This window comes from Physeter macrocephalus, chromosome 18 (genome assembly GCF_002837175.3).
Source record: "Physeter macrocephalus isolate SW-GA chromosome 18, ASM283717v5, whole genome shotgun sequence".
Classification (NCBI taxonomy): Eukaryota; Metazoa; Chordata; class Mammalia; order Artiodactyla; family Physeteridae; genus Physeter; species Physeter macrocephalus.
In genome coordinates, this window is record NC_041231.1 from 88,866,485 (window position 1) to 88,880,739 (window position 14,255).

At 39.5% G+C, this 14,255-nt stretch overlaps 2 pseudogenes; both read left to right on the forward strand.

The window, feature by feature from the left end:
* The first annotated feature begins 4,615 nt into the window (after positions 1–4,615).
* On the forward strand, positions 4,616–5,194 carry LOC102977838 (AP-3 complex subunit sigma-1-like; annotated as a pseudogene).
* A 7,823-nt stretch (positions 5,195–13,017) lies between these two features.
* Positions 13,018–13,596, forward strand: LOC112064334 (AP-3 complex subunit sigma-1-like; annotated as a pseudogene).
* Positions 13,597–14,255: the final 659 nt, after the last annotated feature.

Consider the following 14,255-nt stretch of genomic DNA (forward strand, 5'->3'; position numbering starts at 1 on the left):
CTCGCCGCAAATAGAGAAAGCCCGTGCACAGCAACGAAGACCCAATGCAGCCAAAAATAAATAAATAAATTTATAGAAAAAAATAGATATACACTGAAAAATTCTTCCTTGATTACCAGACCTTCTCCCCAGGGATAAACCATTGCTCAGAGTTTCTTGTGTACCTTTCATTATTATGTACAAATGGAGACATAAGACTACAATGTTCTGTAGCTTGCTTTTTCCCTCATATATACTGTGTATCTTGGAGACTTTCTCATATCAGCACACATAGATTTACTCCATTCTTTTTTAAGCTTCATAGTATTCCATTGTGTAGAGGTACCATAATTTGTTTACCCTGTCCCCAAATCAGGGTCATTTATGTTTATATGCAGTCTTCTGTTTTTACAAACAATGCTGCTGTGGGTTCTCTTACAGCTCAGACGCTGGAGTCAGACTGGCTGGGTTTAAATCCCAGTGCTGTCACTTATTTACTCTGTGACCATGTCTTAGCTTCACCAGACTAAATTTCCTCAAGTGTAAAATGGTGATAATAATAGTGCCAAACTCATAGGGTTCTTGTGAGGATTAAATGTAAAGTGCCTTAGTGCATAGTAAGCTCTCAACAAATATAAAATGCTCCTATTTTTTATTTTCCAACTTTATTTACATTTGAGTTTCTCTGTAGGGTGAACTCTTAGAAGTTGAATGGCTAGATCCAAGGGTGTTTATTTAAAATTGATAGGTAATGTCAACTTGTTTCTGTGTTGGGTAGTCTCTTTGTCCTCTAAATATACACTGCCTTTCACCACTCTGCTTGGTACCCCAGGAGGCTGACCTCCATGAAAACTCTTATCAGCCAGTGTCTTTGCCCACCAACTTCCAATCAGGTTCCCTGTGAGAAACACTAGCACCAGATGGAAGGGCAGGAGAAAGGAGTTCCAGGCTTGTTTGGCAGTGGCTACATTCCTTTTCCAGAAACCTGTTTGGCAACTCCTCCCCAGTGGCCACCGCTCCCTCCATGCTTCAGTAAAAGCTCCCTCTCCTTGCCAGTTCAGGCCTGGTGGCAACCACTTCCTGCAGCTGCCTGTCCTTGGGTGCTTCGCCAACCCTGATACGTTCCCTCAACCCTTACATCTCTATAAATAATCTTTTCGTTAATCTTCCTTCAGTTACCCTCTTAACATGCCATCTGACTGGTACACTAGCCAATTTACACTCTCTCTAATAAGCTGAGAATACTTGTTTTCCCATACTTGTGGCAATACTGTCATGCCAAACGTTTTTTGAGACTTTACTTAGCATTTACCCTTATTTCTTTATTTTTTCTGGGCACCGATGTTGTTATTTATCTTTTATCACAGGTAGTTTTTCCTGTTGAACTTCAGTTTCTTAACGGCCATTGCATAAGTATGATCTCAATCCCTTCAGGCTGCTATAACAAAATACCATAGACTGGGTGGCTTATAAACAATAGAAATTTATTTCCTACGGTTGTGGAGGCTGGGAAGCCCAAGATCAAGCCCAATCAGCTGGCAGATTCTGTATCTAGTGAGAACCAGCTTCCTGGTTCATGTGTGTCCTCACGTGGTAGAAGGGGTGAGGGAGCCCTCTAGGGTCTCTGTCTCTTTTTTTAAAAGAAGTGAGGTATAGTTATGTACAATATTATGTAAGTTTCAGGTGTACAACATAGTGATTCACAATTTTTAAAGGTTATACTCCATTTATAGTTATTATAAAATATTGGCTATACTCCCTCTGTTGTACTATATATCCTTGTAGCTTATTTATTTTATACATAGTAGTTTGTACCTCTTAATCCCTTACCTCTATCTTGCCCCTCCCCCACTTTCATCTCCTCACTGGTAACCACTCATCTGTTCTCTGTATCTGTGAGTCTGTTTCTATTTTGTTGTATTCACTAGTTAGTTTATTTTTTAAATTCCACATATAAGTGGTTTCATACAGTATTTGTCTTGCTCTGACTTATTTCACTTAGTATAATGCCCTCCAAATTCATCCATGTTGCTGCAAATGACAACATTTCATTCTTTTTTATGGCTGAGTAGTATTCCATTGTGTATATATACCACTTCTTCTTTATCCATTCATCTGTTCATGGACACTTAGTTTGCTTCCATATCTTGGCAATTGTAAATAATGCTGCTGTTAACGTTGGAGTGCATGTATCTTTTTGAATGAGTGTTTTTGTTTTTTTTGGATAAATACCCAAGAGTGGAATTACTGAGTGATATGGTAGTTCTATTTTTATCTTTTTGAGGAACCTCCATACTGTTTTCCATACTTGCTGTATGAATGTACATTCTTACCAACAGTGTATGAGGGTTCCCTTTTCTCCACATCCTCGCCAACATTTGTTATTTTTGGTCTTTTTGATGGTAGCCATTCTGACAGGTGTGAGGTGATATCACATTGTGGTTTTGATTTGCATTTCTCTGATGATTAGTTAGGTTGAGCATCTTTTCATGTGCCTGTTGGCCATCTGTATGTCTTCTTTGGAGAAATGTCTATTCAGGTCTTCTGCTCATTTTTTAATTGTTTTTTTGTTTGTTTTTTGTTTGGTTTTTTTTGCGGTATGCGGGCCTTTCACTGCTGTGACCTCTCCCGTTGTGGAGCACAGGCTCCGGACGCGCAGGCTCAGCAGCCATGGTTCACAGGCCTAGCCATTCCGCGGCATATGGGATCTTCCCGGACCGGGGCATGAACCCGTGTCCCCTGCCTTGGCAGGCAGACTCTCAACCACTGTGCCACCAGGGAAGCCCTTTTAATTGGTTTTGGTTTTTGTTTTTTTTTTAAGTTGTATGAGCTGTTTATATATTTTGGATGTTAACCTCTAGGGTCTCTTTTTTAAAAAAATTTATTTTATAAGGGCACTAATCCCATTAATGAGGGCTCCACCCTCATGACTTAATCACCTCCCAAAGGCCCCCACCTCCAAATATCATCATGTTGGGGGTTAGGTTTCAACATATGAATTTGGGGGGGGGGTACAAACATTCAGTATATAGGAAGATAAATATTTATTTCCTCAATATTGTATTAGTTTTCAGAAGGCCAATTAAGAATATCACAAAAGTCAACCAAAATTATTTTAAGAATTATTGGAGACTCTTAATACTTTAAAATATTATATGCTATAAGGAATCGTTATAAATTCTGTTGGTTGTGATGATGACACTGTTGTTAGGTTAAAAATAAGAAAAAGTCCTTATCTTTAGAGATATCCTCAAAACACTTATACGTGAGATGATATGATATCTATCTAGATTTATTTTTTTAATTTTTATTTATTTTTATTGGAGTATAATTGCTTCAGAATATTGTGTTAGTTTCTGCTGTACAGTGAAGTGGATCAGCTGTATGTAAACCTATATCCCCTCCCTCTTGGACCTCCCTCCCACCTCCCTGCCCCCCTCCCCCCAACAGATATCTAGATTTACTTTAAAATACTCCAGATAGGGCTTCCCTCGTGGCACAGTGGTTGAGAGTCCGCCTGCTGATGCAGGGGACATGGGTTCGTGCCCCGGTCCGGGAGGATCCCACGTGCCGCGGAGTGGCTGGGCCCGTGAGCCATGGCCGCTGAGCCTGCACGTCCGGAGACTGTGCTCTGCGGCGGGAGGGGCCACAGCAGTGAGAGGCCCACATAACGCAAAAAAAAAAAAAAAAAAAATACTCCAGATAAATAAAAAATAGAGTGTGAGGAATACATGGACCAAGACTGGGAAAATGTTGATAATTGTTGAAAGTAGGTGGTGTTTCATTATATCCACTTTTTTCCATTCTATACCCATTTATTATCCCCATTCCTATTTGTATGAAAATGTTCAAAATAAGAAGTAAACAAATGGGAATTCCCTGGTGGTCCAGTGGTTAGGACTCTGCACTTTCACTGCTGGGGGCTGGGGTTCGATCCCTGGTCCAGGAACTAAAATGCAAGCTGTGTGGTGAGGCAAAAAAAAAGAAAAAAAAAAGTAAAGAAACAACAAACAAACAAAAAGGTAACTAAAAAATTCAAATAGGGGAAAGAATGGCCAGCACAGTCCCCAGGAGAGGCTCTCTAGCCTGCCTCAGCCCCTGGCTCTCAGCATCTGCCAGACCAGCCCTGCTCAGCCCAGGGGAGATAAAGGCGATCCTCATTTTCAGCACCCGTGGTGCTGGGCTGCACCCTGCAGGCCTACAAGCCCTGTACTTGCCCATCCTTGAGAAAGAGCCGAGGTTCAGCGACAGAGACATCAGTGGTTAATGGGTAGGGGGATCTCACAGGGTGCTGGAGTGACACCCCAACTGTGTGTGGCGGATGGTGGGCAGGAAATGGCAGTAGTCTTCGTTCCCGGGGGAAGAAAGAGGTTACCAGTTACAGGGGGAATTGACTTAGGGTTGGCTTACCAGTGACCGGGGAAACTAGCAGAGGGACATACCTCTCATTGCCCCTTTGATTATCAAGGTGTAGATGTTCTGATCTAAGATAAGAACAATCACTAGCTGGCGCCGGAGCAAGTATGTAGGAAGGTCAGTCATGTGAGTAGGGTGTAGGTGAAGCAGGCACTGGTGGAGCAGGGAATGTACAGAGAGCAGAGAACAGCCATCTTGGGTGGCCTAATCATACACACGGGAACTTTCCAAGTTCTACCAGCCCTACGGTAAAGATACACAACAGCAAATCATCAGGGAGACTTTCCATTTGGTACCTAAGAGAGATGAAAATGTTTGTAATTTCCTAGAAGGAGGATTATTAATTGTAGGATCTAATGACAAACTGACTTACAGACATTATATAACATTATATTTTGTCTTCCATGTGGAGTCTTCAGAGAGTGAACTTGGCATTTTAGATCTAATTCAAGTATTTTGGAAACATTAGATAAGTGTTTTTGAAAGTGTCTGTGAACTGGTTTTAATTTTCCATGTAGACAAGGAATAGAAATGGTGATGGGAGTAATGATATTAGAGACCAATATGAATGAGATTATTACATAAATTGATGCACAAAATAAGCTGAAGATCTCTGAGACTAGCATAGCAGGAGCTCCAAGCTGTACTGTATGTATCAGATGTAAAAAAAAAAAAGAATCTTCCTGTGATCCAAGAAATTGCAACGGTGGTGATATAAGTATAAAAGTGCCAAACCTGCCTTCTTTCAGATAAAAAATTTAAAAGGTTACTCCCAGGTAAAATCCAGAGGGAAAAGTCCTCTAAGTTTACCATTCACTTGTTCACCCAAAATAGGGGAGAGTCTTAGCTTTTGCTCTTGAATCGAAGCCAAGGTACTATATACAAGTTGTGCAAAATTAGTATCTGGAGTTCAATGTTGCTTTCCTTGCTTGGTGATTTTAAAGAAATTGAGTAGTTCCTGTAGGATTTTTTTTTTTCCTTTTCTAAACTGCATTTCTATGCCCACCAAAGGCACGCTCTAGTATTGGCTACTGTAGTATTCAATATTTCAAAAAGTGTTTGAAACGTTTCTTTAACTATCAAAACCCAAAACGTTGGTGTTTGAATGGGTATCAAGTGCAGCATTCCTTAATTCTTTCTGCTGTTTGTCACAATTGTTATTTAAAGAACCAAATATGTATTGCATGAAGACGTTGTACCCTTTTTCCCTTAGTTAAAATAAATGCCAAGGTACCTGGAAAAATAATTCAAGTGAACAATTCAGTAAGTCCATATCTCAGTATGATCTGCATTCCATTAAGTATGACTATGAACATTTAATCAAAACTTTTCAGTTGTAATTTTATGTTCACATTGTATTTGAATACCTCCCAATATTTTTGAAAGAAATCTTTCAAACACACGTATATGGCCTGTCCACAGATTTCTCACGCTCTTTTCATTTTGAAAAATTTCAACTATACATGAAAATGGAAGGACTAGTACTGTGAAAGCCTGTATGCCCTCTACCCAGATTTAACAGCCGTGTTTTTGATCTCTCTGCATATAGTTTTTTTTAACTGAACAATTTGCAATTCTTCGTGACACTTTTGCTCCTTCTATTTCTTCCCTTTCCTCCTGAGCTTTTAATTGTCCCTGCTCAGAACCCTTCACCAACTCTGCTTGCTGCTTGCCCCTTGAACCAGGCATTCTAAATGACTCCAGCTCCATCCTTTGTCTTCAATTAAGCACTAAAACATTTTGTCGCTTATTAAAGGAATATCAGGCATCAGTAAGAAGATGGAGAAAATCTGCTTTGTGTGGGAGAACTCAAGAGAATGTTCTGGCCTTTGGGTGTTGACTAAAAAACCATACCCCGAAGCTATTCAGAGGAAGGAATGTAGGTAAAAAGCAAAAATGATTTTGCATGTTAGAGGCTTAGGGAAAAGATTTAATGGCAAATAAGGCAGAATATCATCTTTCTCAATTATAAAGTTGTGGGATGTCATCTATCCATGGTAAAGACCTGTCTCCCCCATCTCCACACATAAAGTGGACAATTGCAAACCCCACTAACACAGTACACATGGTAACCCCAAATACACACAGTGCACCTTGATCTCAGGTCTTAGTGCTTCACAGGGTTAATCAATCTGTTTCGCTTGAAAGGACTGCATCTAATCCTTTACGTATTAGCGAATGGATAGCTAATCCATAAACAAAAGAGAAAAGCAAGTTCCTGTGCTACCTGAATGATAGGTAAATCTTCCATTCAGGAGTTCATTGCTATTAAGGAGACTACACCTGTGCTGAGAATTAAGCCTAATTTACCTAAACTGAGGTAAAGTGGACCTTGAGATTAGGAGAGAAAAAGAACCAGAACACAGTGCTGTGTCATGTAAAGAGCAAGGAAGGAGGCAAGCTGAGTCCTTTAGTAAGGGGTGTGTGTGTGTGTGTGTGTGTGTGTGTGTGTGTGTGTGTGTGTTTAAATGGAATAAGAAAATTGGATGTTTAAATCAACAAAATACAGGAGATAAATTAGTGTGTAAGATGGGCGTTAATAAGCATATATTTTTACTATTGAAAAAAAAGTTTTAAAAAAAGGAACTAGTTTAAAGCAAGATAGTTTCCTTTTTAGTTTTCTTTTACTTACCAAATATGGTAAAACTGTAGCAGCTACAGATTTAACAGAAGTAAAACAGATGTTATTAGGAAGTCACAAATGCACTGGTTTTAGACTTTGTTGGCTTTTAAAAATAAAGCAGTTGCCCTTTTTATTTTCCATTCCATATTACATATTAAATACTCTCAAATATCTAAAGGACCCCAATCAGAATTTTTTAATAATAAAATAATCTTGACGTGACTTCTTTCTTATGAATTTACTAAAATACTTAAGGAGAGGAGAAAGAATAGTTAAAAAGACATATCCTGTGATTGTAATCTACTTTTGATCTAACTAGAGACTAAATTGATTACTAATTTTTATGCCTGCTTTATTATAAAATGGTAACCCAGTTGTAAACAACTTACTCTGATTTTATGTCAAAAGACTAGCACAGGTAAAAACTGAAAGTCTAGAGTTTAGTTAATAGTAGTGTATTATACCAATGTTGGTTTCTTATTTTGGCAGCTGCAATACAGTAACATAAAATGTTAACATTGGTGGAAACTGGCTGAGAGTAATATGGGACCTCTCTGTAAATAAAAGAGTAAAAAGAGTCTGTGACTCTTCTGTAAATATAAAATTATTCTAAAAGGAAAAGGTTATGATTTTTTAAAAAGCCTAGCACATGATGATATTTATAACAATGGGTGTAAGGTTGTAAGGATAATGGCTTGCTCAGTATTATCCAGATGATTACTGTAATCATGAAAATTATACATAAAAGCTTGTTAATTAATATTTTGGACTTTTTAAAGTAAAATCTACATTTAAAAATTCAGCTCAGACTATCAGTTCTAAACAAGTAACCTATAAAGCACAATCAGACTAAGAACAGTTCTCTAATTTGGGGGATATTAGAATACCTAGAAATAGTCTTTCTTGAGACCAAAATAAGTTGGATGAGGCCATTTGAACAAAAGAAAGTTATTGTCTGCCAGTTTCTCCTGCATTTCTGGTTAATTTGGAAGGAAAAATAAAGAACTGCAAGGAATCAGATGTCCATATATATCTTCTTTTTCCATTTTTTTCTGATATTCAGATATTTCTGAAATCGGCAGTTGGTAAGATCTAAAAACCCAGGAGACAGAGCTCTTTTAATAAGTAATTTTGTAGAGCCGCAGAGCAACTAAGCCCGTGTGCCACAACTACTGAGCCTGTGCTCTGGAGCCCGCGAGCCACAACTGCTGAGCCCACGTGCCACAACTACTGAAGCCTGCACGCCTAGAGCCCGTGCTCTGCAACAAGAGAAGCCACTGCCAAGAGAAGCCCGTGCACCACAATGAAGAGTAGCCCCCGCTCGCCGCAGCTAGAGAAAGCCCGTGCACAGCAACGAAGACCCAATGCAGCCAAAAATAAATAAATAAATTTATAGAAAAAAATAGATATACACTGAAAAATTCTTCCTTGATTACCAGACCTTCTCCCCAGGGATAAACCATTGCTCAGAGTTTCTTGTGTACCTTTCATTATTATGTACAAATGGAGACATAAGACTACAATGTTCTGTAGCTTGCTTTTTCCCTCATATATACTGTGTATCTTGGAGACTTTCTCATATCAGCACACATAGATTTACTCCATTCTTTTTTAAGCTTCATAGTATTCCATTGTGTAGAGGTACCATAATTTGTTTACCCTGTCCCCAAATCAGGGTCATTTATGTTTATATGCAGTCTTCTGTTTTTACAAACAATGCTGCTGTGGGTTCTCTTACAGCTCAGACGCTGGAGTCAGACTGGCTGGGTTTAAATCCCAGTGCTGTCACTTATTTACTCTGTGACCATGTCTTAGCTTCACCAGACTAAATTTCCTCAAGTGTAAAATGGTGATAATAATAGTGCCAAACTCATAGGGTTCTTGTGAGGATTAAATGTAAAGTGCCTTAGTGCATAGTAAGCTCTCAACAAATATAAAATGCTCCTATTTTTTATTTTCCAACTTTATTTACATTTGAGTTTCTCTGTAGGGTGAACTCTTAGAAGTTGAATGGCTAGATCCAAGGGTGTTTATTTAAAATTGATAGGTAATGTCAACTTGTTTCTGTGTTGGGTAGTCTCTTTGTCCTCTAAATATACACTGCCTTTCACCACTCTGCTTGGTACCCCAGGAGGCTGACCTCCATGAAAACTCTTATCAGCCAGTGTCTTTGCCCACCAACTTCCAATCAGGTTCCCTGTGAGAAACACTAGCACCAGATGGAAGGGCAGGAGAAAGGAGTTCCAGGCTTGTTTGGCAGTGGCTACATTCCTTTTCCAGAAACCTGTTTGGCAACTCCTCCCCAGTGGCCACCGCTCCCTCCATGCTTCAGTAAAAGCTCCCTCTCCTTGCCAGTTCAGGCCTGGTGGCAACCACTTCCTGCAGCTGCCTGTCCTTGGGTGCTTCGCCAACCCTGATACGTTCCCTCAACCCTTACATCTCTATAAATAATCTTTTCGTTAATCTTCCTTCAGTTACCCTCTTAACATGCCATCTGACTGGTACACTAGCCAATTTACACTCTCTCTAATAAGCTGAGAATACTTGTTTTCCCATACTTGTGGCAATACTGTCATGCCAAACGTTTTTTGAGACTTTACTTAGCATTTACCCTTATTTCTTTATTTTTTCTGGGCACCGATGTTGTTATTTATCTTTTATCACAGGTAGTTTTTCCTGTTGAACTTCAGTTTCTTAACGGCCATTGCATAAGTATGATCTCAATCCCTTCAGGCTGCTATAACAAAATACCATAGACTGGGTGGCTTATAAACAATAGAAATTTATTTCCTACGGTTGTGGAGGCTGGGAAGCCCAAGATCAAGCCCAATCAGCTGGCAGATTCTGTATCTAGTGAGAACCAGCTTCCTGGTTCATGTGTGTCCTCACGTGGTAGAAGGGGTGAGGGAGCCCTCTAGGGTCTCTGTCTCTTTTTTTAAAAGAAGTGAGGTATAGTTATGTACAATATTATGTAAGTTTCAGGTGTACAACATAGTGATTCACAATTTTTAAAGGTTATACTCCATTTATAGTTATTATAAAATATTGGCTATACTCCCTCTGTTGTACTATATATCCTTGTAGCTTATTTATTTTATACATAGTAGTTTGTACCTCTTAATCCCTTACCTCTATCTTGCCCCTCCCCCACTTTCATCTCCTCACTGGTAACCACTCATCTGTTCTCTGTATCTGTGAGTCTGTTTCTATTTTGTTGTATTCACTAGTTAGTTTATTTTTTAAATTCCACATATAAGTGGTTTCATACAGTATTTGTCTTGCTCTGACTTATTTCACTTAGTATAATGCCCTCCAAATTCATCCATGTTGCTGCAAATGACAACATTTCATTCTTTTTTATGGCTGAGTAGTATTCCATTGTGTATATATACCACTTCTTCTTTATCCATTCATCTGTTCATGGACACTTAGTTTGCTTCCATATCTTGGCAATTGTAAATAATGCTGCTGTTAACGTTGGAGTGCATGTATCTTTTTGAATGAGTGTTTTTGTTTTTTTTGGATAAATACCCAAGAGTGGAATTACTGAGTGATATGGTAGTTCTATTTTTATCTTTTTGAGGAACCTCCATACTGTTTTCCATACTTGCTGTACGAATGTACATTCTTACCAACAGTGTATGAGGGTTCCCTTTTCTCCACATCCTCGCCAACATTTGTTATTTTTGGTCTTTTTGATGGTAGCCATTCTGACAGGTGTGAGGTGATATCACATTGTGGTTTTGATTTGCATTTCTCTGATGATTAGTTAGGTTGAGCATCTTTTCATGTGCCTGTTGGCCATCTGTATGTCTTCTTTGGAGAAATGTCTATTCAGGTCTTCTGCTCATTTTTTAATTGTTTTTTTGTTTGTTTTTTGTTTGGTTTTTTTTGCGGTATGCGGGCCTTTCACTGCTGTGACCTCTCCCGTTGTGGAGCACAGGCTCCGGACGCGCAGGCTCAGCAGCCATGGTTCACAGGCCTAGCCATTCCGCGGCATATGGGATCTTCCCGGACCGGGGCATGAACCCGTGTCCCCTGCCTTGGCAGGCAGACTCTCAACCACTGTGCCACCAGGGAAGCCCTTTTAATTGGTTTTGGTTTTTGTTTTTTTTTTAAGTTGTATGAGCTGTTTATATATTTTGGATGTTAACCTCTAGGGTCTCTTTTTTAAAAAAATTTATTTTATAAGGGCACTAATCCCATTAATGAGGGCTCCACCCTCATGACTTAATCACCTCCCAAAGGCCCCCACCTCCAAATATCATCATGTTGGGGGTTAGGTTTCAACATATGAATTTGGGGGGGGGGTACAAACATTCAGTATATAGGAAGATAAATATTTATTTCCTCAATATTGTATTAGTTTTCAGAAGGCCAATTAAGAATATCACAAAAGTCAACCAAAATTATTTTAAGAATTATTGGAGACTCTTAATACTTTAAAATATTATATGCTATAAGGAATCGTTATAAATTCTGTTGGTTGTGATGATGACACTGTTGTTAGGTTAAAAATAAGAAAAAGTCCTTATCTTTAGAGATATCCTCAAAACACTTATACGTGAGATGATATGATATCTATCTAGATTTATTTTTTTAATTTTTATTTATTTTTATTGGAGTATAATTGCTTCAGAATATTGTGTTAGTTTCTGCTGTACAGTGAAGTGGATCAGCTGTATGTAAACCTATATCCCCTCCCTCTTGGACCTCCCTCCCACCTCCCTGCCCCCCTCCCCCCAACAGATATCTAGATTTACTTTAAAATACTCCAGATAGGGCTTCCCTCGTGGCACAGTGGTTGAGAGTCCGCCTGCTGATGCAGGGGACATGGGTTCGTGCCCCGGTCCGGGAGGATCCCACGTGCCGCGGAGTGGCTGGGCCCGTGAGCCATGGCCGCTGAGCCTGCACGTCCGGAGACTGTGCTCTGCGGCGGGAGGGGCCACAGCAGTGAGAGGCCCACATAACGCAAAAAAAAAAAAAAGACTGTGCTCTGCGGGGGGAGGGGCCACAGCAGGGAGGGCCCCACAAACCGAAAAAAAAAAAAAAAAAAATACTCCAGATAAATAAAAAATAGAGTGTGAGGAATACATGGACCAAGACTGGGAAAATGTTGATAATTGTTGAAAGTAGGTGGTGTTTCATTATATCCACTTTTTTCCATTCTATACCCATTTATTATCCCCATTCCTATTTGTATGAAAATGTTCAAAATAAGAAGTAAACAAATGGGAATTCCCTGGTGGTCCAGTGGTTAGGACTCTGCACTTTCACTGCTGGGGGCTGGGGTTCGATCCCTGGTCCAGGAACTAAAATGCAAGCTGTGTGGTGAGGCAAAAAAAAAGAAAAAAAAAAGTAAAGAAACAACAAACAAACAAAAAGGTAACTAAAAAATTCAAATAGGGGAAAGAATGGCCAGCACAGTCCCCAGGAGAGGCTCTCTAGCCTGCCTCAGCCCCTGGCTCTCAGCATCTGCCAGACCAGCCCTGCTCAGCCCAGGGGAGATAAAGGCGATCCTCATTTTCAGCACCCGTGGTGCTGGGCTGCACCCTGCAGGCCTACAAGCCCTGTACTTGCCCATCCTTGAGAAAGAGCCGAGGTTCAGCGACAGAGACATCAGTGGTTAATGGGTAGGGGGATCTCACAGGGTGCTGGAGTGACACCCCAACTGTGTGTGGCGGATGGTGGGCAGGAAATGGCAGTAGTCTTCGTTCCCGGGGGAAGAAAGAGGTTACCAGTTACAGGGGGAATTGACTTAGGGTTGGCTTACCAGTGACCGGGGAAACTAGCAGAGGGACATACCTCTCATTGCCCCTTTGATTATCAAGGTGTAGATGTTCTGATCTAAGATAAGAACAATCACTAGCTGGCGCCGGAGCAAGTATGTAGGAAGGTCAGTCATGTGAGTAGGGTGTAGGTGAAGCAGGCACTGGTGGAGCAGGGAATGTACAGAGAGCAGAGAACAGCCATCTTGGGTGGCCTAATCATACACACGGGAACTTTCCAAGTTCTACCAGCCCTACGGTAAAGATACACAACAGCAAATCATCAGGGAGACTTTCCATTTGGTACCTAAGAGAGATGAAAATGTTTGTAATTTCCTAGAAGGAGGATTATTAATTGTAGGATCTAATGACAAACTGACTTACAGACATTATATAACATTATATTTTGTCTTCCATGTGGAGTCTTCAGAGAGTGAACTTGGCATTTTAGATCTAATTCAAGTATTTTGGAAACATTAGATAAGTGTTTTTGAAAGTGTCTGTGAACTGGTTTTAATTTTCCATGTAGACAAGGAATAGAAATGGTGATGGGAGTAATGATATTAGAGACCAATATGAATGAGATTATTACATAAATTGATGCACAAAATAAGCTGAAGATCTCTGAGACTAGCATAGCAGGAGCTCCAAGCTGTACTGTATGTATCAGATGTAAAAAAAAAAAAGAATCTTCCTGTGATCCAAGAAATTGCAACGGTGGTGATATAAGTATAAAAGTGCCAAACCTGCCTTCTTTCAGATAAAAAATTTAAAAGGTTACTCCCAGGTAAAATCCAGAGGGAAAAGTCCTCTAAGTTTACCATTCACTTGTTCACCCAAAATAGGGGAGAGTCTTAGCTTTTGCTCTTGAATCGAAGCCAAGGTACTATATACAAGTTGTGCAAAATTAGTATCTGGAGTTCAATGTTGCTTTCCTTGCTTGGTGATTTTAAAGAAATTGAGTAGTTCCTGTAGGATTTTTTTTTTTCCTTTTCTAAACTGCATTTCTATGCCCACCAAAGGCACGCTCTAGTATTGGCTACTGTAGTATTCAATATTTCAAAAAGTGTTTGAAACGTTTCTTTAACTATCAAAACCCAAAACGTTGGTGTTTGAATGGGTATCAAGTGCAGCATTCCTTAATTCTTTCTGCTGTTTGTCACAATTGTTATTTAAAGAACCAAATATGTATTGCATGAAGACGTTGTACCCTTTTTCCCTTAGTTAAAATAAATGCCAAGGTACCTGGAAAAATAATTCAAGTGAACAATTCAGTAAGTCCATATCTCAGTATGATCTGCATTCCATTAAGTATGACTATGAACATTTAATCAAAACTTTTCAGTTGTAATTTTATGTTCACATTGTATTTGAATACCTCCCAATATTTTTGAAAGAAATCTTTCAAACACACGTATATGGCCTGTCCACAGATTTCTCACGCTCTTTTCATTTTGAAAAATTTCAAC